The sequence below is a fragment of the Seriola lalandi genome, unplaced genomic scaffold (genome assembly GCF_002814215.2).
Source record: "Seriola lalandi dorsalis isolate HSWRI2012SDOR001 ecotype SW California unplaced genomic scaffold, Sedor1 jcf7180002054784, whole genome shotgun sequence".
Classification (NCBI taxonomy): domain Eukaryota; kingdom Metazoa; phylum Chordata; class Actinopteri; order Carangiformes; family Carangidae; genus Seriola; species Seriola lalandi.
Genome location: NW_019525337.1, coordinates 1,809,180 through 1,834,201, shown reverse-complemented (window position 1 = coordinate 1,834,201; position 25,022 = coordinate 1,809,180). Strand labels below are relative to the sequence as shown.

Here is a 25,022-nt window from a genome sequence, read left to right as displayed (position 1 = left end):
AGGTGTTGGTATTTTTGTTAAGAACACTGTCCTTGACTTGTTTTGTGTTAAAATTGTGGATAAAGCATATGATGGCATTTTCTGTTTGTGATTTGAACACAGGTTTTCATGATACTCTTTTATCATTATTTCCTGCCAGAAACCTCACCTTGGAGTCAGAATATAGATTTAGTCTTCAGCCATTTTTTGGTGTTTATATATTCCAATGATGTAGACTCCGTCTATATATGTGGTGATATGAATAGTCGTATTGCTAATCTGAAAGATTGTGTTGAAGCAGATGACATTTCTGCCAGAGGGTACTGGGGAGAATAAACATGGGGAGAGCTTTATTGAATTTCTCAAAGATTCTAAATGCTGTGTGCTTAACAGGATAGTGAATCCAGAGTTTGATAATTTACTTCTATTTCCATAAGGGGCAAAGCAGTTGTAGATTATACTGTGACACCGCACAGTCACTTAAATACATGTCTGGAATCTAGAGTTTATACGCCATCTAATCTTGCAGAAAAAGCGGGGGATGAAGTCTTAGACTTAATTCATGATCAGAGCAGACTCCCTGACAATTCATTGCTGTGTCTGGGATTTCAAGCAGGAGATCATCCTTCCAATCTTAACACTGTAGGCTCTTATCAAGAAGGGAAAAGGTTAAAGAGAAATGGTCCTGTTAACTTCCTTTCTTCCGAAACATGCCATAATGCTTTTCTCAATGTAATAAATCAATTAAAAAACAGTCAGAGAACACAGGAGAAAGTTGATGAGTGTTATGATTCATTCTGTTGCCTTATATATGTAGAAATTGACAAATATTCTCAAGCTAGAAAAGTCATGGCAAATAAATGTTACAGGATAAAGCAAACATTCTGGAATGACGAACTGAGTTATTTATGGATTGCCTTGAGATCAGGAGATAAAATGTTTCTTAAGTGCAAGGATCGGAGTAAAAGAAGGAGGATTCTCAAGAATTAATTTAAAAGCTGTCAGGTTAACTTTAATAGGAGGTTGAGATATCCCAAGAGATGTTTTAAAAGAGGACAATCTCTGCAGCTAAAACAATTGCAATTTAGTAACCCAAGGGTATTTTAGGGGGAAATAAGTAAATTAGGCCTCAGAAGTGTAAACTGATTCCGATGGAGATTATAAGGAAAATGGCGAATCTTCCTTTGAGACTAATCAGATACTGAAAAAATTGGAAATGGACTACAGTCAGCTGTATGCATGTAATCACTCCTCTTTATTTAATGATCAGTTTTTTCAGGACATATTAGGGTAAAACATGATCTTGAAAACAAGCTGAGTTACACAGTTTGTGATCAAAACATTTGTTGCAATAATGAGATCACTCTAGAGGATGTGCAGTTAGTGGCAGACAAAGCTAAAGTAAACAAAGCTGTGGGTGTGGAATGGCTTCTGAATAAGGCCCTTAAAAGTCTATACCTGGTATATATATTGCATTGTCTATTTCAAATATGTTTTCAGAACAGTATCATTCCTTCAGTGTGGAATAAATCTACAATAAAACCTATACCTAAATCAGCAAAAGTTGATCCTAGAGTTCCACTAAATTACAAAGGTATTAGTTTGATTAGTACAGTGTACAAATTATATTCAAGTATACTTAATAACAGGCTTAATCAATAACTACAATAACTAGAAACTTATGAAATATTGGTGGGTGAGCAGAATGGTTTCAGGAAAAACAGAGCATGTATTGACCATATTTATGTTATATCCTCTGTGGTGAGAGCAAGACTACAAGAAGGGAAAAACAAATTTGCTGGACTCTATATCAAAGCCTTGTATAGAGCCCTGGTTTCATGTCTGAAAATAAATCATTTCAGGACTGACTGGTTTCCCAACCCATATGTAACCTCCCCTAAATTATTTGCCCTTTATGTAAACGATTTGGCTAAGGAACTGATGCAAGCCAACCTAGGTATACTAATTAATGATATGAATTTAAGTGTTCTGTTGAATGCAGATGACATTGTGCTGATTACAGAGACAGATAAATTTACAAAAAATGTTAAATATTTTGAGTCTATGGACTAGTAAATGGAGATTGGCTATTTATATGTAAAAACACAGATAATACATTTTAGAAAGCAACATGAACAACAAAGCAAGTATATTTTTAAGTTTGGTTCAACATCTCTAAAGTACACCACTTCCAATAAATACCTTGGTTTGGTCCTCAATGAACATATGAGTTTTAAGGAAGGAGTTAAAATCTTGGCAGATTCAGCTAGAAGGAGCGCTAGGGTCAGTGATGAATAAAATTAAGCGCTTACCGGACCTTAGTTTTTCAGTTTTTTCAAAACTTTATAAGTCAATGTTTAGGCTCAATTTTGTTATATGCGGCAGGAGTTTGGGGTTTTCAGGATTCCCCTGACAGTAATGCAATTCAGAATCAGAATTCAGAGAGCCATGAGATGTTTTCTTGGGGTGCACAAATTTCCTGCTAAGCGAGCCATTGAAGGTGATATGAGATGGGAGCTGGTTCTTGTAAAGCAGAGAGGTGAACTTGTGAGGTTATGGAATTGCCTGGTTCAGTTGCCAGAAGAAAGACTTAACTGGGACAAAAAACACAATCATCCTTGGACGCGAGAGGTCGCATCTGTTTTCTCCATTGCCGATCTGAATTTCATATTTAGGAATAACTTGCAATGTAGTATAAAAGCAGCTAAACAAAAAATGTTAAAGGTTTATAAGAAGAATGGAAACAAGAAATCTGTAGGAAGCCAAAGCTTAGAAATTACATCCAAATTAAAGATGATTATTATACAGAACCATATATAAAACTAAATCTGCCGAGAATGCAAAGGTCTTTGTGTGCTCAGCTGAGAACTGGTACTTTACCACTGGCAATTGAGATAGGCAGATATAAGGGTACTCCTGAAGAGCAACGTGTTGTCATGTTGAGTTGGCTTTTTAATGTGGAGACTTTTGTTTTGGAAAAGATTCATAGGAGAAGCCTGGCTGTTAAGACAGAGGAAGTTGTATACCACATAATTGATGGATTTGAACCTCATATTAATTTTGGAAGTGTATGTGATGGTTTGTTATTAACTTTCAAAGTGTACATGATGATTTGCTTTGTTGCCATCAAGTGTATGGTTAAGTGTCTTGTAACCCCATATTGGCTGGGCACCACAGAAGGTGCAGGGCACTCTAATAAACAATTAAATCAATCAATCATGTTTATTTTATTGGCCCATAACTTAAATGATGTAGTTGTTTCTCGGTAACTTGAAATTAAAATATATAAAAAAAAAACGAAAGATGGATCCATAAAATAAAACAAAGGAAATAAAAATGGTATCAGGCACAAACGTAGTCCAATTGTCACGGACGTTAGGGTTTGAGGGGTAAGTAGGGGTAAGGGTGGACCCAAATGCAGCCAACACTTGGGGAGACGAGAGGTTTATTACACAAAAGAACTTAAAAAACAAGCACAGGGAACCACAAGGAACAGCAGACCAAAACACAAGAAGCACAGGGGATGACTACAGGCAACATAAACAGGTAACAAGAACAGAACAAAGACAAACCGACTTGAACAGCTAGAACCACGGAGGAACAGATAACGCGACCAGACGAAGACAAACCCAGAGATAAACAGAAAGACAAGACACAGACAAAGGGGAGCACAAAGACTATGAACACAGGTGAAACACATTAGGGGGGGGGCAGACAACCACCACACACAAAACAGGACCAAGACAGGAAGCAAAACACTGAGACACACAAGGAAACAAATTACAAAATAAAACAGGAAGTGAGAAAAGTAAAACCAAATCTAATAAAAAGTGTCTGCCATGGCAAACCATGACACCAATTCTCTGTCTCTTCCCTCACCTCACCTGCTACTTTGAAAGCGACATATGTTTTGTTTTGTTTGTTCTCCAACAGTTCTCATGTTTTATTATCCACATCTTGCAGCAGCCTCTGGGCCAAACAGCTAATGACTGTTGACACCATGCAGGAGACACAGAGAGCTAACACGCTGAGCAACAGCAACACAGGGGAGGTGTGTTTGTAGCTTATCCCAACCACCAGGCCTGAGGCCAACATTCAATCAAACTCCTATTACTGGTGCTTACAGCATTTTATCAGCACAACATCCATTATTCCAGGTGAGATACCCACCTGTGATGGGCATCTGCTGAGTGCACACTGGTTCACAAAAGTCAGTGCTGGTATTGATTGAAATTTCACACACAAAGATGAAGTAAAGGGACCAGCAGCAGTGTGTTGTGTTAACACTGTCCATAGTATTACCACTAGCACAGTCAATTTTTCAGAGAGGCAACTTTGAACTAATTTCAACTAACATACAATTTGTTCAAATGACTTTAAACACAACCCATATACAATAATCACAAATTAGCTGAATGCTAACATCAGGCCAGGAACACACTGCTCGCACATGTCACACCTCACAGCTGCATCACGTGAGCTACAGATGTGTTCCCAGTTCCCAGTTTTGGGAAATGCAACATAAACTACAACAATATGAATCTCACCACCAGTAATGGAGGATGTGATGACTATGCTTGTGCATATCTTGATGACATTGTGATTCACAGTGCTACTTGGAAGGAGCATCTCGAGCATGTGAGGCAAGTACTGGAGCACCTCCAATCTGCAGGCTTGACCATTAACCCTGTAAAATGCGTCTTCGCCAGGCCTGAGACTTGGGGTTCATCATTGGGAATGGAGTGATCAAGCCACAGGTCCACGCCATTGAGTCCTGCCCCCTGCCTCAGACCTGGAAGCAATTGAGATCCTTTCTGGCTGGCTTCTATCACCGGTTCATCGCCAATTCTTCAGCCAGAACTGCTACACTCACTGATATGATAGGATCAAGATGCCCCATTTAGATTCTATGGACAGAAGAGGCAGTAGCAGCATTCCAGGAAATCCAGCAGTCTCTGGGTAAGAATCCAGTCCTCTACATTCCTTTTTGCTTTTTGTAAATAAAAAAATGGACATTATTTTTCCAAAGACCTGTGTCTCTCTGGTCTATCTGCTCGGTCCTGACACTACCTTGACAGGCACCAAAGTTAACGAAATGAGAATGGGGAAGAGGAGGGATGACAGCTACAGCACAGAACATTCCAAGTGTTTTTTATTAAAATGACAACTACAGTCTATAAAGCAGGGGTAGCCTGGCTTTCCCTTGGGCTCTGGGAGAAAATGCCACTGCCTGGCCATGATCCTGCAATTAACCAAGCAGCCAGAACCTGCTATGGAGAGGCCACCAATTGTGTGAGGCCCGACTAGACTGTCCTATTTTGAAGTCTCCTTCAAATGTGTCCTTTTCCTTGACAACAAAGGCTCCAGGGGTGGAAATTATTTATCAGCAAACAACACTGACAGAGAGTAACTGAGGATTTTCCTCACATGGATAATGTGTCCTTCTATAAGTTAGCTGGTCTCATCCATTCACACAAAGTCACCAGCCCTGTTCCAGAGAACAGCTGGAGGGAGGGAGATGGGGCTGAGATTCCAAGATTGAACGGAGCAGTAATTTCAGCACTTTAGAACCGCACTGAGATGGAGTCTAATTCACACACACACACACACACACACACACACACACACAGATATTATTGCTCTGAGAGACTGAGGGAGTCAGGCCAGGAGAGGAAAGAGAGGAGGTAAACAAATAAATGACAAAGGGATGGAGGGATTACAAATAACTGGACTGGAGGAAGCAGAGGAGGAGGATGAGGTGAAGGGATAGATGGAAGATATAAAGAAGAAAGTCTTAAAATTTAGGACGTGTACTGGAGGGTTGTCTGTCCTGCTGCTCCTGCCTTCAGAGTCAGGGAGATGAAATAAAGTGAGCAAAAAAGGAAGGTGAGGGAGAAATAAGGAATGGAAGAGGGGGAGGGTAGAGGAGGAGGAGGGAAAGGTTAGAGCAATTAACCTTCAGAGTCAGCATTGCTCCAGAATAAACAGCTTTCTGTAACACTACAGCTTTGTTTTACCTTGTCTGCAGCTTTCTCTACACTCTGTTGCCACATACGAAGGGAGGTCTCATTTATTTATTTATTTATTTATCTGCAGGTTCAGATTTTATTTTATTTTATTACACACAGCTCCACACACCCCTTGCTCTATGTACAGTACAGACCTGCTGACCCTGGGAAGATACAGTATTTTGAGTACTATATTAGTGCAATGCTGAGTTCACATTCTTCCACACCACTTCACTTTCTCTACTCACCAACATATCATCAAGTTATTCAACATATGAAGAAAACAAACAATCATATATTCTAGAGAAGAACTCTAATGAGAGTAGTCTATTTACATTCAAGAACAGTCAGCTGTTTGTGTGTGAACAGTGTGAGAAGGCAGTTCAGAGGAGGGGAGTAAAACTGCTCCTGTTTTATATGCGTTAACCTCAAGTTTCTGTCCTTTGACCATGTTTCTCTAAAATATCCCTTACACTGGGCTATATATTAAGTTTCAGTACAGCTGCTTAAAACAATTGTTTTCATGATTAATATTTTATATATTTATATGATAGGTGTACTTACACAAACTGATAAACATGAGTGTTTTTCATTCAATTATTCAATAAAAAATTATAGAATTTATTTTGTATCTTGTAACATATATTTTCATCTTCAGGTACAGAAACTCATGTTGTATGTTAAACACTGTCAGTCCTCATATATCGTGACATTTATTTTAACCTCAAGGCGTGCACACACACAAGCTATTTCTGCTTTGATTTTGCTTGCTAGTGAATGTTTATGCATTGTATGATTAAAAAGGCAAATCAGCCTTGAACTGATGATTATGATTGTTTATGAAGTGGTGTGAAGAGAGAAGAGGCGGAGTGACCCGGTTACACAGAGAATGTGTGTATAAGAATGAATGTCTGAAACAAGGAGGTACTGCACTCTGCTTAGACGAGACAGAGCAGGGTGAGTCCAGAGCTCTGTAAGCTTAATAAATTAGACGTGTTGAACTTTATCTGTTGTCCTGCATACTTCATCAACCGAATGCGCAAGTCCTGTTTGGTTATATATAAAAAGGTAAAATGAATCTGGACTCAACACTACCTAATTTGCTACATAGCGTTAGGTCAATGGCTGACTGGCCATCAGGAGTACCTGGAGTTTTCTCAGCTGGCCAATTGGGCCAATAAGTATCAAAACAGAGAGAAAAACTTGCAGCTGAAAATCTGTTGGTGTTTGGTATTTACATGTTTTTTACAATTGGATACACGGACGAGTGGTCAGGTCAGTGTTTCATCCGTTACATCAATTGACAACAGTGATGGGAGAGGGGGTGGGACAGATCCATGTGGACCAAAGTGAACTGGCTATGAGGTAGGGATATGTGAAACTATTGCGTAGACCATAGCCAATCTTATTTAAACAGCCCTGTCCATCACCATCTGGCCCAGTAAACACAAAACACTATGGGCGAGTCAATCAAGGCACATTCCAGTCTATTTTTAGCTGCAGGTTTTTGTCTCTGTTTTGATACTTTGATATTTACCCCAATTGTCCAGCAGGCCCTGGGAAAACTCCCAGTACTCCCGCTGGCCCTTGTCCTGGACCATAGTATACTACTTATGTAGGTACCCAAGGATACTTATTTTAATTTTTTAAATGACTATTAAAGGAAATGCTTTATTGCCTTTCCTGTGACATCCCTTGTCCTCCATAGCTTACAATCTATTTTTGTTATAATACAGGAGCATTGACTGTAGAGGACTCGTCCTGCCCATAAAATGAGCAAGTTGATTGCCATACAGGCTACTGGGATTGTTTTATATTGAACCGACTGTATTGACTTAAGGGCTGCACGGTGGTGCAGGTTAGCGCGAAAAGCCCCCGCGACCCTACTAGAGGATAAGCGGTAGAAAATGAATGAATGTATTGACTTAGATGCAGATGATTTCATTGCAGTGTTTGAAATGCTGAAGTAAAAATGAAGAAATGTTGTATGTGATAACTCAATAACAACAACCTTCTTCTTTGTATTATCATATTTTTGTGGCCAAACCCCGCGCAGTGCGCAATGCAAACTGGGTATTACGTAAGCCTTCTAACTGAGTGACTGCACCGTAAGTGCCATAATAGTGTGCAACAGAAAAAACAGAACATTTACAATCTCCCACTTTTCTTTTTCTTTTTTTTCTTTAACAAAAAAAATCAAAGTCTATAATTTATGTCCAAAGGCATGTAAAAGTAAGAACAAGGTGACCAAACATATATTACAGTTCAAACTGAATAGTCTATTCCAGTTTCCACACTCCAACACCTTAGTAGACTTGATAGCATCAGCAAGGGATTGGTTATCAGTGACACATAATATTGGTAAGACATGCTGTGTTACATTCTCGCATACAGATCAGACAGGGAAATGGCACTGTCAACAGCGTCTGCAAGGGCAAGTGTTTCTCCAGCAATAGTGCTTCGGACAACTCTCCTGATCTTTTTTGACTGCCAACAAACAGGTGAGAATCTTCCTTCCTCACCCATCAGCACAATGATCTTGATGCATACATGTTATTCCATTTTCAGTGACATACTCCATGCCTACATAGCGAAAGCTGTCATGTTCACCCCAAATGAAATCATCAACATGACAATCAAGCACCCCACACACTTTACAATCTTCATCCAACCCATAAAAAATGGCAGGGTCAACTTGTGACATCTTTCCTCCAGTTTGCAACATTGTTTCTTTAACTCTATTGTACCAGTGCAGTGATGCGTTATTTAATCCATAAACACATTTATTCAGCTTCCACAGAGTTCCTTCACTCTTAGCTTCAGGTGGTGGTTGGACATAAATATCTCGGGATAGCTAATTTCCTTGAAGGAATGCTGACTTAATGTCCATAGAGTGGGGTGTCCAACGCTTTTGACATATCACTGACATGAGTAGTCTAGAGACTCTGTGGTACATAGTCTTTTGGGAGATCTTTTGTGTTTAACTCTTCAAATCCTCTCGCCACCAGCCTTGCTTTTGGAACTATGCCTCTGGTGTTGTGCACACCCATCTTGTGGAAATTTTTTACTTCATCGAACACTCCATGTTTCTTACTGATTTCAGTGAGTTTAGCTGATTCAAATGAACATCCTTTGTAACAAGTACATCATCGTGTCAGCTGACCTTTTTGTGCCAGTAAGGCTAACTGGCTCAGTGTACTCCAGGTTGTACCAGTTCTTATTTTTTCCAGTTGCCTTTCCTGCTCGACCAAGCACTTTTGCTGTGTGTGAAATTCCAGTGTCTCTTTCCACATACTTAATGAATTGTCCAGCCTTTGATTCATACTAGAATTGATAGAAGGTTGTCGGTTGGATGGATCATAGGCATGCTTGTTATTGTCGCTGTCATCATTAGAGGCATTCTCTGTGTCAGCTACACTGTCTACACTAGACACAGTATCAGGGGGGTAGATCTACAACATTATCCATGTCACATTCTGATGCATTATGTTCTGTCTGACTTTCATGGTTGTCAACAGACTTGTCAGTGTAGTGATCTTTGGCCTTGCGTATACAGTGATGCACCCGGACATAGGTGCCTCAATGTCTTACAATTATTACCACACCGTCCTGTCCAATCACCACCCCAGGGCCTTTCCATTATTGCAGTTCATTCTTTTGTAGTACACTTTATCTCCAGTTTCATAGTGTTCATCTGTGGGGCGAAGCTGTGTGTGCAGAGCTCTCCTGATTCTCTCAGAGCACTCTGCCTGAGTAAACGCTGTCCGTGCTTCATGTAATGCTGAAATGTGCTGTCCTACCCATTTACTCATGGTAGTGCCCTCCAGGGCAGGTGGTTTATCAACCAGTATATCTCTGTAAGGGTTCTCTGCCATTTGCCTCCATTGTCAAAAAAAATCTTAGATTTACTCATGTTATCTGTTATGGCCAGAACCTCATTAGCTTGTGGTTTTGGCTGTGCAACAGTAATTGAAACATTGTGGCTTTGCTTTTGCCCTTTTAAATGACATTTTGCTTAGTAGTAAAGGAATGTCGTCTTCTGCTTTTTTTCTTGTCATTCTCCATAGACTATGAATATTTGAGCATCATATACTGGCTCTTTGGAAAACAATGTAATATTACACTATTCAATTTTTTCTGCCTCTTCATTTTCTTCTGTCAGTTTTACGGTTTGAGCCGGCCAGTGGCGCTCTCCCTTGGTTGGTTTGGGAACGGAATTTGTTGCCGTCTTTTCGTTGATCTAGAGCTGACTTCATGCTTGCAAATGTGAGTCTTGAACAAGCTGTGAGTGCACGCTGTTTATCTTCAAATCTGCGCATTGTAATCTGCCATGGAAACGTCCGGATGTCAAAGTCCGTGTATGCATCGTAAGCCCGTCCTTTTCCTCTTTAAGGAATACACTATCCAATGCCTCCAGAAGTGTCTTCATCACATTATCTTTGTTCAAATCATCCGCAGGTATTTCCAAAGCTGTATCTCTAGCTCTTCCCGTTCTTATCCAGTTCTGTAACACGTATCCACATTTCAACTTCATTTTTCCAGCTCTCATATGACTTCTTTTCTTCAAACGCAGGTGGGACTCTGTAGTTAACGTTGTGATCCGCTACCATTGATAACTCAATAACGACAACCTTCTTCTTTGTATTATCATATTATACTGAGTAGAACTTCAGGCAAAAATAACAACACTGTGGCCATTGCCATCGACATAATAGACTAAACCGGAAACCCCGCGCAGTGCGCAATGCAAAGCAACAGAAAAAACAGAACATTAACAGTATGATCATTGACTTTATATAAAATGGAGCTTGAATATGATTTATTTAATTAATTTCTTTTTTTTTTTTTTTTTACAATGAAAAATTGTCAGACATCTCTTACATGAGGCAGCAGACAGATCACAGGTAATGAACTTGGCATTTCATTCTCCTCAAAGCTGCATGTGAAGATTATGTTCATTCTAATGTCTGTTAATGTTGTTCTTTTGTCTTAATGATTATTAATAAAACCAAATAATACTCTAGCAGTCAAAGTAGGAACCCATAGGTTTAGATTTTTCTCCCGGTTGTATTTCATGTTGTTTGAAATATGGCTCATGCATTTTGAGGGTAGCTGAAGTTAACCTCAACAACAAGTCAGTTTCCTTGGGACAGAGTGCTTCTGCTCCCGGGACAGAAAATGCCACATTTTCAAGAAGAATATGAATCTCTACAGCAAAAGCCATGTTTCCCACATGCTCACGTTAACAATGAGCTAAGGATTAAACAAAATTTCTCTCTTTAAACAGAAGCAGATGAATCTCATCTGACTGATACATTAGGTCTCCACTGTAGCTGCTCTGCTGCTCACTTCAACACATTTTGGACACAGACTACTTTTTGAATGTCTGCTCTGAGCTTTGGATGCTCCATCCTGCTGCCCAAACACACACACACACACACACACACACCTTAAGCAGCCTCTGAGTACTTGTAAACATTGTTTTGGTCTCACAGGCCTCAGTCTGGTGAAGTTTTTTTTTATGTGTTTATTTCTCTCTGTTAGAAATGGGCTGAACAGGGTGGTCAGAGCCATCTGTTACTGCTGAGGCTGATAGCTGCTGTACACACACACACACACACACACACACAAACAAACACTAGTTGCTATAGTTTAGTTCATTCTTGATGAACAGCGTTCACTGTTCCTGCTTGTCTTGTCATTGTCACAGTGAGATTCCTAGGTTACAAGGTATGGTATCATCTTACCTGTACAGAGCCCAAATCAAAACCTGAGCTCACTCACCACATGTGGCTGCTCACACTGGCTGTAGACCAAGACTCTGCACAGAAGAACATGTATGTGGATGGATACACTGTTCTTCAGGAAGTAGATCTAGTATCTTACGTTTCTGTTTATCTTCAGGTTAAACATTTAAGCTACATCTCATAAATTTAGAGGTTCTGGTGTATTTTTCCACTTTGAACAGGAAGCTGGACCCACCACGTCCTGACTCCAGCTCTGTATCTAATGCACAGACATGAAATTTATAATCTTCTTATCTCACTCCAGGAAGAAAGCAGGATATTTCATTAAATGTTTAAATATTCCTTTACCTTCAGATTGTCTTTTCTGGTGACCATCCATAGTACGTTAATGTCCTGATGTAAAGATGATGTCCACTGGCACATATTTAAATTATTTTAAGACAAATAAGAGAAGGTTCAATATTAGATGAAATTACATATTAATGTGCATTTATCACTCTTAGATAAAATGTATTTCTGTTTTTTCAATGTTTGAGATTCAGTAATGAAATATTTTATAGAAGTAAAATCCCATTGTGCCATTTCGTTGGTCATCACTTGTTTACATATATTAGATGTGATTAGATTAGATCTGTTTTTTGTCTATCAGTCCATGAACCATTTTTGAATTTTGTGGTGGATGGATGGATTCGATAACCAAACCAGAGAATGCATGTTTGAGCTAAAAGCTATGACTTTATTACAACTTCTATATTTGTCTTAAAGAGCACACTTTCTATATGTGATGTCTTTCTTTCAGTTTGGGTGATGGCTCAGATGTGATCTTCCCCTGAGCTGAAATGATCAGAACCATCTTGTACAGGAGCAGAACCTTACATCTGCACAGCTGTTCTCTGCTGCACTAGATGACCAGTTGATATAATGTAAATCTCCTCTCCAACCTGTGGTTAAAGTCTCTGTCCTGCTCTGAGTAATGTGTCTGTCTCTGTCATGACAGGACCATGAGATGTCATTTCTGTCTAGCTGGAACTGTTTGTTGGACAGACAGTGTTTCCTCAGCAGGGATCACGCTTGGGCTGATATTCGATAGTAGAGCTTAACAGTTTTTTAATTTTTTTTATTATTTTTTGGGGCCTTTTATGCTACTTGTACCAAACAAGACCAGAAAAAATTATATTATCATTTAAAAAAATTTCAGTGAAAATGCAAAAATTATTATTCTGTCTGAAATTGTGACTCATATCTCAATATCTGCCAAAATAACCACAATATGATTTTTTGCATATTTTTTAGCCCTATTTGATTATATTGAATATTGTGATATTTCCCACCACATGCAATATTTTTCATAATATCCTTTTTTCAGTTTTGCAATTGTCAAAAAGTCTGACTCATCTCACTGTTTTGCAAAATATAATAACAGTATTTAAGTATACTATGACAAAGCACAGTTCAGATTATGGCTGCACAATTAATCGAAATATAATACCTGCGATTATTTTGATAAAGGAAAAATGTGTCACACAAATCATATTCTCCAGATGTAATGGAACATGTTCGTTTGGCAAAAGACCCAACAAAATCACATCATCCTCATTTTTGTATTTTTCCACTGAAAATCAAATGCAAAAATGATCATTCCGACTGAAATCGCAATATTTGCTGAAATAATCACAGTATGATTTTTTTTTTTGGTGCATATTGTACAGCCCTAGTTATACACCTGCTATTGTTCAAGAGTTACTTCTGACTTCAGCGCTTATGTCATGTAACATAGACAGAAAACTGACATTATTCCTGAACAGTGTGAGACACTGAGGAACCTTACAGACTGAGTGTAAAGACAAACACTCAGCCCAGATACTCATGTGGGAAAGATTTAATGGATTGTGTTACTGAGTCAGGATAAGTGAATCTAGTTTAACATGTTTTATGATCCATTCATTTTTACATTTCGCAGACACACCTGATCTCATCTAATGTCAACCTGATAGTGAAGACATAAAAAGTTACAGACATTTAAAAGATGCAGTCTGTGAACGTTAATGAAGCTGAGGAGGTGGAGGTGTCACTGTCATAACAATGACACTAACACTTTTCAAAGCATTTACAGTATAAGTACAGTCTTGTACGCTGCAAGCATGGCTGTAGACTCTCAGACTAAGTGTACTGTTGTCTTCAATAGTTTCCTCAAGATCACAGACCACTCATATCTCAGGATAACTGCCTTCTGTAATAAATGGTCTAACCTGGTGTGACCTCTGACCATGAGAGAAAGAGACTACAACAATAATACAAGAGGAGACAGGAGGTAAGCCTCAGTCCGCTCAAACCCATAAGACTATGAGGATCTCTTATGAAGCCTTTACGCCAGGAACACACTGCCTGCGTCATATGACGTCGCTGATCTGCTGTGGAGAATCACGTGTGTGTTCACACATGCTGCGTCTCTGCTGCTGCAGCTCTATCTCTCTTACTCAGTTTGCAGGTTACTTGAATGTTGGATTTCTCTTCATTATAAATTCATTTCTGATTTCATTTTTGACAGAAAGTGTCACGTCAATATATTTATATTTTTTTCATGTCTGTGTCATATTCAGATTCAGACTAGTCATAGAAACTACAGTGGAAGGTGTCAGTTTTATGTGTAGTTGCTGGTGTGAGGTCAATATAACATCAACAGGTCTTTTCTCTGTCTGCTTTTATATGAGCATATTTTTTGTTGATTGATGTTTTTTATTCTACATCGTTGTTTCGTCTGACTGAAATGAATGTACACAAATGGAGAACTCCTGGCTTTAAAGTTTACCATATATGGAGTTAAACATCCCATACCGGCTGAGCTGAAGAAGCCGTCCGTGGATGCAGAGCCGGGGCTAAGCTAAAGACTAGGAGACGGAGATATAATCCTTTTCTACCATCGATCCTCATGGGAAATATCACCTCCCTGGCTAACAAGTGTGATGAACTGGAGGCACTTGTGAAGAACCAGCAAGTATATCATGAGTGTAGTCTCATGTGCTTCACGGAGACCTCGACTGTGTTGTGTACGAGTACGAGCGGACAGAGACACCAGAGCAAGTGGAAAGAATAAAGGTGGAGGACTGGTTCAGCTTGTGAACAATAGATGGTGCAACCCCTTTCACATCACAGTGAAGGAGAAGATCTGCTGTGGGGATATTGAACTGTTTGCAGTTGGTCTTAGACCGTACTATGTACCAAGGGAGTTCTCACACATCGTTGCCATTGTTGTTTACATTCAACGTCATTCACAAGACTGTTGCGAGAGTACAGTCCATGCACCCTGACATGGTTAAAATCCCCTGACATCGCAATAAATGCGTCACTCTCACCTCTCACCTGACTGGCTTTACTCAGTATGTTGAAAATAAGACACTGGATCTGTTGTATGCAAAAGTCAAGGAAGCCTACACTGCGTCAGCTCTACCACCACTTGGCAGATCATTTTTCTTCAGCATTCCTACAAGCCCTGTGTACTGAGGAAGGCTACAACCATCCGCTCATTCAGGAACTGGACCCCAGAGGCCAGTGAGCTTCTAAAAGACTGTGCTCAGGTGCACAGATTGGAATGTCCTGTTGGAGTCACAGGAAAATTATAAAAGCAAGGACCCTGACATAGAAAGAATGGTTGAATGTACGACGGACTACATTAACTTCTGTATGGACACTGTAATACCAGCAAGGACTGTACACTGCTTTCCAAACAACAAACCCTGGATCACCAGTAACATCAAGACCATCAACCAGAAAAAGGGGCCTTCAGGGATGGAGACAACTACAAAAAGAAAGTAGAGAGGAAGCTGCAGCACAACAACACCGGAGAGGTGTGAAAGGGGATGAGGACCATCACTGGCTATAAGGACAATAACCTCGACAAGCCAATGAGACTGGACTGGACTGGAAACTGGACTGGTCCCTGAACACAGATGCCCTCTACCTGAAAGGGCTTAGCCAGCTCTTTTTCCTCAGGAGGCTCAAGTCCTCTGATGTCTGCAGTGAAATGCTGCACATGTTTTATCAGTCAGTGGTGGCCAGTGAAGGTTTTTATACTGGTCTGCTGGGGCACCAGCATGTCCAACATGAACACAAAGAGACTGAGTCTGGACTCACTTAGGACTGTTGTGGATAGATGCATGCAATATAAGATGGAGTCCATCTTGGACAATACCAACCAGCTGCAGAACAGAGAGGTTCACCCCTCAACCAAAGGAAGCTAATTATTATTGTTTATTTATTAATGCCACGGGTGCTCAGCTCCGAGGCGTTATTCCCAAAATACTGGGAATTAATAATGCATTAGGAATGCATTGGAATTTTCTTTAAAAACCCAGAAAATGTCACCTTTTTTCTACAAAATTTCACCTTTTTTCTACAAAATACATAGAAGCAGTAATAATAGTTGTTGGGATTCATAGGGTCTGCACAAAATTTAAACGGGGGTGCCGAGTCCGGCAGCAATACCTGTCTCACTCTCATTGACACCTTTATGTAATCGTCTTTTTTTTTTAAAAAAGAATCTCACTCTTTCCCTCATTTTAAGGAATATCTGAATTTTCTCATATTCTGCTTCCTTCGTTGCTTTTTTTTGTTTGTCAAATGAGTGAATGAACAGCCATCTTCAACAGCCATTAGACAACAGTTCACAGAGTGAGTCACACTCATTGAACTGCAGCCCAGTGACAGACTTCACAATTAACACCCAATGCCATTCAGCACTTGACATATGCAGATACGACAGAGAAAGAAAGCAGGATGTTTAAACATCTGGTACCCCATGTAAAAACAATGTAACTAAACATGATCAGTGGTTTTGCAGAACTGCCCAATATTGACACTGTTGTCAGCCAGTAAGGTTTTCTCGTGACCAGTTATCCGCCCATTTAATGAGCTTCATATATAAACATGTAGACAAACCACTGTGCCACATCATGGGGATAATAAAAGTACAAATTAATTCCTGATGCATTTCAAATGTGTTCACTGTTGTCTGCCCCCGCCAACTGGAGGAAGAACTTACAAATCAGTTTTGTAGCCAAGATGAAGAACAGGAGTGTTGTCTTCTTACATAGCTCCACAAAATGGTGACAGGTTTGAAGTAAATCAGTGCAGCTGACCAGGTTGTTGTTGTCAACTTAACTGATATACTTCAATTCTCAAATCACAGCAATCAGCACAGCAGCTTCCATAACCACTGAAGATGATGCTGGTGGGATGGATCTGTCACTCAACAGTCAATCGATAGGGTTGCCACTTTTTATGTTAAGAAATAAGGGTGACCCCACCACCACCCCCATCCCAATGTTGCAAAGATTTTTTGAGAATTCAAAATGCCAATACACACTCCTTCATTTGCTTATAACCCAAACATTACAAAACTATCAAGGGTAACAACAAAAATGTTACTTAATGCTGATTAACAATTTGTACTAGAGCGGAGAGGGATGACATGCAGCAAAGGGCCACAAGTTGGACTCGAACGCGGGTCGCTGTGGTTAGGATTTGACATGGTGAACCACAGGAGCGCTGTACTGCTATCTGCTGCATTCTACTCATTGACAAACTTCTCCAATCCACTTGTAGCTATAACTGGTTTGGTTATGACATAAGGACATGACATAAGAAATATGGGATAAATAAGCATAAAACAAGCATTTTATTTTCAAATACGGTACAATCCCATATTATATGGGACAGGTGGCAACCCTAGTAAGGGATCCCATACCGTCACAGAGACAGTGAACAATGTAGCCAGCATTTTCCACCATGAATCAGTGGGTTAGTGATTTCCATCATTCTCCCGTTTTCAAACAATAAAGGTTCTGAAACTGTGTTGAATTAGCTCATGCTGACAGTCTTTGACTAAGATCAAAAGGCATGTTGACATGAGCTTTTCTTTTTACAGTTCAGGTCACACAAAGCGTGCTCCAAAGCCCACAGTTCAGCCAGAGCCAGTGAACGAAGTAATTAGTATCATAAAAACATGAATCCCTAATCATAATGACTACTGCAGATGTGCTGAGATGCATGGCACTTTAATGGAGAGAAAGAACTGTGCACATACACACACACACAAACACAGCAACATGATTGACTTAACTATGAACTCAACGACTAAAATTGACAGCTATAGCACAATCAATCAATCTTTATTCATTATAGTGTCGGACAATAATAACAAAAAAATATCCTGACAAATAATCTAAATAGAAACATATTACAGACAGTAGCAGCATTACAGCTGAAACTCACTCACTCACTCAACGGTGACTCGGTCATTATGAAACCATAAATAGAGAATTGGAAAAAATATATATATATAGCTGTGTGAAAAGTCTAAGACATGGGTTACAGGTCTGAATAGATATGTTTTCTCATATACGTGTATGTGCACAAGTATGGTACTGACAAGTATATGTAGCCATGTAGCCTTTTTGTGACGTAGTGACACTTAGTGAACAAATTATGAAGGATGACTTAAGTCTCAAAAGAGCCCTAAGGCCTACCTGCATAACTGTTAATTGAACTTAAAAATATGCAGATGTTTGAAATTAAAACCATCAATATGAAAATCTTCAAACAGGAAATAATCATAATCAAACCTTTTGTTTCAATCTGAGACAAAACAAGTTGCATAATAAACTCACAAAGTCAAGACGAAGCTCTCAGATATGATGGATGACTCAAGCATCATAGAAGAACTTCTAGCAGGTCAGGAAAACCTGTTATGAATTACCAATTGTCATTTTATCACACATATAGTATGTTTCTTCACATAAACCTTTAAACATACACATATTGCATTCCTCTCACCACATGAAATAAGCTCAGTAACCCAAAAGTGGCCCAGTGAATGAGGGAGTAGACAAATCAGGTCCTGAAAATCGACGGAGGGGGAAAACTCCTCAGGCTCTCATATGTAACGTGGTCAACCTGAGAGGGAACTGGATACATTATTAAGTCTCTAATCATCACAAATTAAGTATGATTTCATAAAACATAAAAAATGATAAACTCACCATACTAGAGGAGACTCAACAGTCAAACTTTGGTGCAGTGAAGGCAGTAAGGGAGCAAATCCTTGAAAATCGACGGAGGGGGAACAACTCCTCAGGCTCTCACATGTCAAGTGGTCAACCTGAGAGGGAACTGGATACATTATTAAGTCTGAAAAATAAAAAAAAATGTTTTCCTCTGTCCTGCACCTACAGTTGAAAACTTTTTGGATGTGCGTTTCTTTCAAAACTTTTTTAAAATTATGAAGTATGAATTTATACAACATTAAAAAAAACATGATAAACTTACCAAATTCTAACAGTGGTCCCAAATGAGAGAACAAGTCCACATATAGAACAGAGGGAGAACGACTCCTCAAATATATCAGAACAACCTGTAATGGAGAATAATTGATAATTTAGTGTAGATGATCACACCATTAAGGATCAACACACAAGCACAATAAAACTTCTAAAAAGCATAATTAAAATGACAAATAATCAATACTACATCCATAATGTGTGATGTGTGATAATAACAATAATATTAAATTTTTCTCGCCTTATTAGTGGAGCAGCTTTTTAAGCAGCTCACTCTTCTCTGCAAGTCTGTCTATCACAGAGTCAGAGTCCAAGGCCATGAGGATGTCTTTCTCTGTTGCCATCAACATAAATGCCTCCAATTTATCAGATGAGACGGTGCTTCTGAGTCTGTTTTTAATAAACTTCAAAATTGAAAATGTGCGCTCACAAGCCACCTGTGTGAGGGATAATGTAAGCAGGTATTTATAAGCAAGGCCTAGGACAGGGTATGCATCTGTTAACATGTTGAAACGGTGAAGTATCTGGTAGCAGCACAGAGGGCATTCTTTGCAGGAGCAACAGCTTATGGGAGTTATCTCAACCTCTTCTGTGTTGTCCTCCTCACCACCTGATCCATCTTCTACTGTTCTTGCTTTGTACTCTGCCAATGGGGATGCCTTTAGCCTGTTCCACTGGAGTGCAAAGCTTTTCAACTCGGCCTGCATATTTTCCTTGGTTGCCCTGCTGTCAAATCCTTGCAAGCACTTGCTTAAGTCTTGAAGGGCAGACTGGGGAGGAGCACTGGTGCAGAGCTGAGGGAAGTTTCTGGGATCCAGACATGCCAAGTCAGCATATAGATTGCCGTATGTTAAAAAGCGCCTATGAATGGCTTTAATTGCTGTGTCCATGATCCGGTTATGCACATTTACCTCATAGGATTTTTCTGCATCATCCAGGGTCTCATCCTGAGCCATCTCTCCAGGCAAGACTTTCTTCATCCTCCTCCTCTTTTGTGGCAGCGTGGCCTCCACTTCAATGTCCGTGTCATCTCTCTCTTGGATTTCTGTGTTTGTCCAGTTGACAAATGTGTCTGCTGCTTTTTGTACACATTCAAAATCTCTTCCCAAGCTTTGCAGCGTATCCTGTGTCGATGCCACCATTCTGTGAGCAGAGAGGATGTCCAATCCTGCCGTCTGAAGGTATTTAGACAATGGAGAGGTATGTTCAAATATGCGGAGGAAGATTTGAGCCGTCAAGATCGTCTCATACTTGAGCAATGACTCCGCATATCCTCTGGCCATGACACGGATTCACTGTTGCCTGTTTCTGTATAGCTGATAATGTCAACAGCACATCAACGTACAGACCATCTTCCGGCTTTCCAAAGGAGCCAAACACCTTCTTCAGGGCCTCATGCTTGGCCCACCAGCGTGTCTCGCCAATAGGAGCAAGGCATCTACGTCTTTTATTTCGGCCTGACTCTTCCCACACATTCATCCTTTGATATGACTCTTTGATGAATACCGCAATGCCATTGAGGAGCGCAAACAGGGACCCACTCTCAATAACAATCTGGGTTGTGTTTGAAAGCACCAGATTTAGTACATGTGCGTAGCACCATACATGCACCTGGTTTGGAGATTGTGCAGACAACAGTGAGGAGAATCCTTTGTATTGGCCTTGCATGTTTGATGCCCCATCAGTCGCATTTCCAATGCACATGGTCCTGCTGAGGCCCATTTTGTCCAGAACTTCTGACAGCTTGTTGACAAAGGCCTGTCCAGTGGATGAACTGCACTTCAGCACTGCAACAAGCCTCTCATGAACGACATCAGTAACATACCTCATAATTATAGAGCATTGATCCTGAGAGGTGATGTCCTGCGTTGTGTCCAGCTGAACTGAAAACATTCCTGATTTCTTGATATCACTGGAGATGTTTTCTTGAATCAGATGGTGAATTGCATCTATCACTGAGTTGACTGTGGTTTTGGAGAGTAAAGTTACAAGGGAGCCTCTGCCTCTCGTGCCACCAGACAAATGCAACTTTTTGCTGTTCTCAATGCAGCTGTCCAGGTGCTCTTTTAAACAGAAATCATACTTCCCCAGTAGAAGTATGAGTTCCAAGAAATTACCATGATCAACTGTGTGGTCTTCCAGAGTATATGCTGCCTCATTTTCTGACCTCCTGTATGCAAGCCCCCTCTTCCCAAGAACCTTGATGACATCTATGATGCGCTCCAAAACCTGCCGTCTCTTTCTGACCTGCTGTGCTGACATCTGACTGCCACCAAACAAACTGCTGATATCAGCACTGGCGGATTTCAAGAGGTAAGCTTCAGCACAGTTTCTGTGTGCACTGCTTCTCTCATGCTCCTCTGTGCACTGGTGTATATGCCTCCAATCTGACATTCCACTGATGAACAGACTGCTATTAGTTCTCTTACCGAATGCCATGCAGATGAAACAATACAGCATGTGACGCTCTGGACAGTACGTCACCTTCTACTGGTGCCGTCTCTGCTACAGAAGACTTTCTGCACCACTGGATTGCTACTTTTTTGCTGAGGATGGTAATTTAAAAATGACTGGAGATTTTCTGATCAGGTTGTGAAAAAAAATCAGTTATTTGACTGGCACACTCATAGCTCTCAACAGCTGTTTCCCTCTCAGGTGATCCTGTCTTTGGGCTGACGCACTCCTCACTCTCTACAGCTGTTTCCCTCTCAAGTGATCCTGTCTTTGGGCTGACATACTCCTCACTCTCTACAGCCTTTTCCCTCTCAGGTGGTGCAGTCTTTGGGCTGCCTGCATTGGTCTGGCTCTCTCCCTGAACTGACCAGCTGGACTTGCCCTGAACCTGTCTGGGCTGGACATAGGGAAAGCATTTATCATTGGATGGGGAAATAAATCAAAACCACAGAATAATGTACAAGATAAAAGATTAGTTCATATTGAACGAAACGTTCGTGAGCGTAACAACACTAGTGGCTTTGCTATATTTTCATTATGACACTTACTAGTGTTTTCCAATACAAAAAAATCAGATCTTTGTGACAATACCTGAAAATGCTCAAGACAGCACTATACACAGCCATTTGAAAACTACAGTAAAAGTAACACATTTACACAGAAATTAAAGTTACACACAAATTATGAAATAGTTATCACCTCAGTAAACAATAAATGAATTGAAAGATTACAATAAATTCAATGGCAAATATTGCAAATTAAACTAATTATTTCCTATAGGTTTACTTGTATTTTGTGCTAAAATTCAAAGTATCTCATCTGTATTTACAATACAGCTTGATTCTGCATCTCTACTTACAGCTCATTGGTCCATGTGAATGTTTACTGTTGCTATGGCAACAAGAGACTGCTGACGTTAGCAGCTCTTAGCTAGCTTAGCTAAATCATCTGAACAATAATAAACCATAATATCACAATTCGGCATATTTAAACAAAATCAACCACAACTACCAACATTCACAGCCCTTCAACTCTGGGCTAATATGTTGTCACAAGTAGGACTATGCAGTTAATTAGGTCACATCACATTCAATGTAAAAACGTTTTCTACTTTGTTTTGGACATGTCTCAAAAATGTAGCCTAGCCAGCCCCAGGCTAACGTTACTTACCATGTATGCCTCCACTCGCTCGTCTCCCGGCGTAGCAGCACCTACTGGGGTGGTGACCCCGTCACCAAATAGGTCCGTCAATTTAGAATATTTAACAGCCTCCACCTCCAGAGACTTCAGCTTTTTAAGTCGCAGTTTTTCAGCGCCACCCGGGCGTTTCTTCCGCTTATCCATTTTCAGCTCAGCGGCAGCCCGTCCCGCGACTCCCGCCAATGCCCTGAGGTCCTGCCCCACCCTGGTTTGTGTTGTGATTGACAGCACTGTCAGGGCTCTCTGAGCCTGTCAGCCCATGATTGATCGACAATGACAAACAATAGACCAATAATATGTGTTGATGCTGGCAACACACTGCTAGCCCTCTGCAGCCAATCGGCCGGCCCAATTGGAGGGAATTTAGAGGACAAAAAACAAAACAAAATACATAGCGGACCGGACCGGCCCACATTGGGTCAACGGCCCACCATATGCCAGATGGCCAGTCCACCCCTGGCCTCAGTCAGACCCAGACTCAGATGAGGAGTCTGTTGAGACCAGAATCAGAGACTAGCAGACGTTTCAGAATGGTTAGCGTAGTTAGAATGTTTTATTTGTTTATGGTGTTTGTTAGCTTGTAGCTAGCAGTGGCTAACACAGTGTTAGTGGTTGTGCTAATGCTAACTCCGGCGCTCCGTACAAGTTGATAGGATTGGTTCCTTAGGTTTGTGATGTATGAAACCGTGGCTGTCTGAATCTCTTTTTATGAGACTGTCATTGGTTCACTGCAGTTGTAGGTGGAAACACTCAGACATAGTGTTGATTGATTATTTCACTCATCATACATCTGTATTAAAAAACAAGATATGAATGTTGACAAGGTTAAACACTTGATTTTTAAAAATGTGATGACATCACACAGTAAACATATGCTGTCATGGTTTGCTATGGCAGACACTTTTTGTTAGTTTTGTTTTGGACTTTTGCACTTCCTTTTTTATTTTGTAATTGGTTTCCTTGTGTGTCAGTGTTTTTGCTTCCTGTCTTGGTCCTGTGTCTGTGGTGATTGTCTGCCCCGCCCTAATGTATTTCACCTGTGTTCAATCACCCTTGCCTCCCTTGTCTATATAGTCTTTGTGCTCCCCTTTGTCTGTGTTGGTTCGTCTGTTTAGTTCAGGGTTTGTTCACGTCGTCTGTTCATGTCTGTATTTTGGTTAATAAACCTGTCTGGTGCAGACAGGTTTATTAACCCCAAAGTGTTGGCTGCATTTGGGTCCTACTTACCTCAAAACCCTGACAGAACGAACCAACCAGAATGGACCCAGGAGTCTACGCCAGCTTCATGGCTTTCTTGGGGGTGCGTCGATCCTCCCAGCCAGCACCCCTGACAGTTTCCAGGCCCGTTTGTACACTGGCTGATCCTTTTTCAGACTCGGACCTGGAGGACTCTGACGAGTCCCCTTTCTGGGGAACTCGTCTGGCTACCTTCAAGGGTTTTCGTGGAGGCCACAGTAGGCGAGGAAATCATGGCTCCCGTCGCCATGGGGAGGCTCGGCCTCGGCCCCAGCCCCAGGTTCATCATTTCCGGTCCAGGCCAAAGTCCAAGGTCCCCAGCTTCAAACCCCAGCTACCCCGGTGTCCAGAGCCTCTACTCTCCTGTGGGCAGGAGCCTTCACCAACTACCCTGGCTGACGCATCAGCTGTTCCAGCGTCGGGGGTTCCAGTTGGTGTTTCGTTGGCTCCTGCCCCACTTCCCGGGTCGACCATCCCGGCCGGCGCATCAGCTGTCTCAGCGTCGGGGTTCCCAGTCGATTCCTCCCTAGTTCCTGAATTGGGTGGGCTGGACAAAGTCTCCCCTGCTCCTCGTGTCCTGTCGGCGGCCCAGCTGACTCCTGACTCTGGTTCCCAGTCAGTGGTCCGGCCGACTCCAGCTCCTCGTTTCCTGTCGTCGGTCCAGCTGACTCCTGACTCTGGTTCCCGGTCAGTGGTCCAGCCGATCCCTGCTCCTCGTTTCCTTTCGGTGGTCCGGCTGATTCCTGTCCCTCCTGTGGTGTCGGCGGCCGCTGCTCCGTGTTCCCCGGCGGCGTCAATGACTGTTCCTGACACTCCTGTGGTGTCGGCGGCCGCCGGTCTCCAGAACGGCTCCGTCCGTTTGCCCGACCTCCGGGGCGCCCCACTGAACTGCCAAGCATGTCCATAAGGCCTCCACCTCGACCCCGAGTTGCCCTGTTTTGCCACTGAGCATCAGATGATGCGGTCCACTGGCCCCTGGATCCCTCCTCCCGCCCGAGTTTGTGTTTTGGTTGATGGTCATCTGAAATTCGATCCTTAAGGGGGGGGGGGGGGGGGGGGGGGGG

General features: G+C 41.2%; 1 long non-coding RNA gene across 1 annotated transcript in view; it reads left to right on the top strand.

Annotated features, from left to right (window-relative positions):
• The first annotated feature begins 7,862 nt into the window (after window positions 1-7,862).
• LOC147817987 (uncharacterized) overlaps window positions 7,863-25,022 on the top strand; it is a 273,041-nt gene continuing 255,881 nt past the window's right edge. Inside the window, exon 1 of the long non-coding RNA XR_015438419.1 lies at window positions 7,863-7,904. This is a non-coding gene — a long non-coding RNA (uncharacterized LOC147817987). The remainder of the gene's footprint in view (window positions 7,905-25,022) is intronic.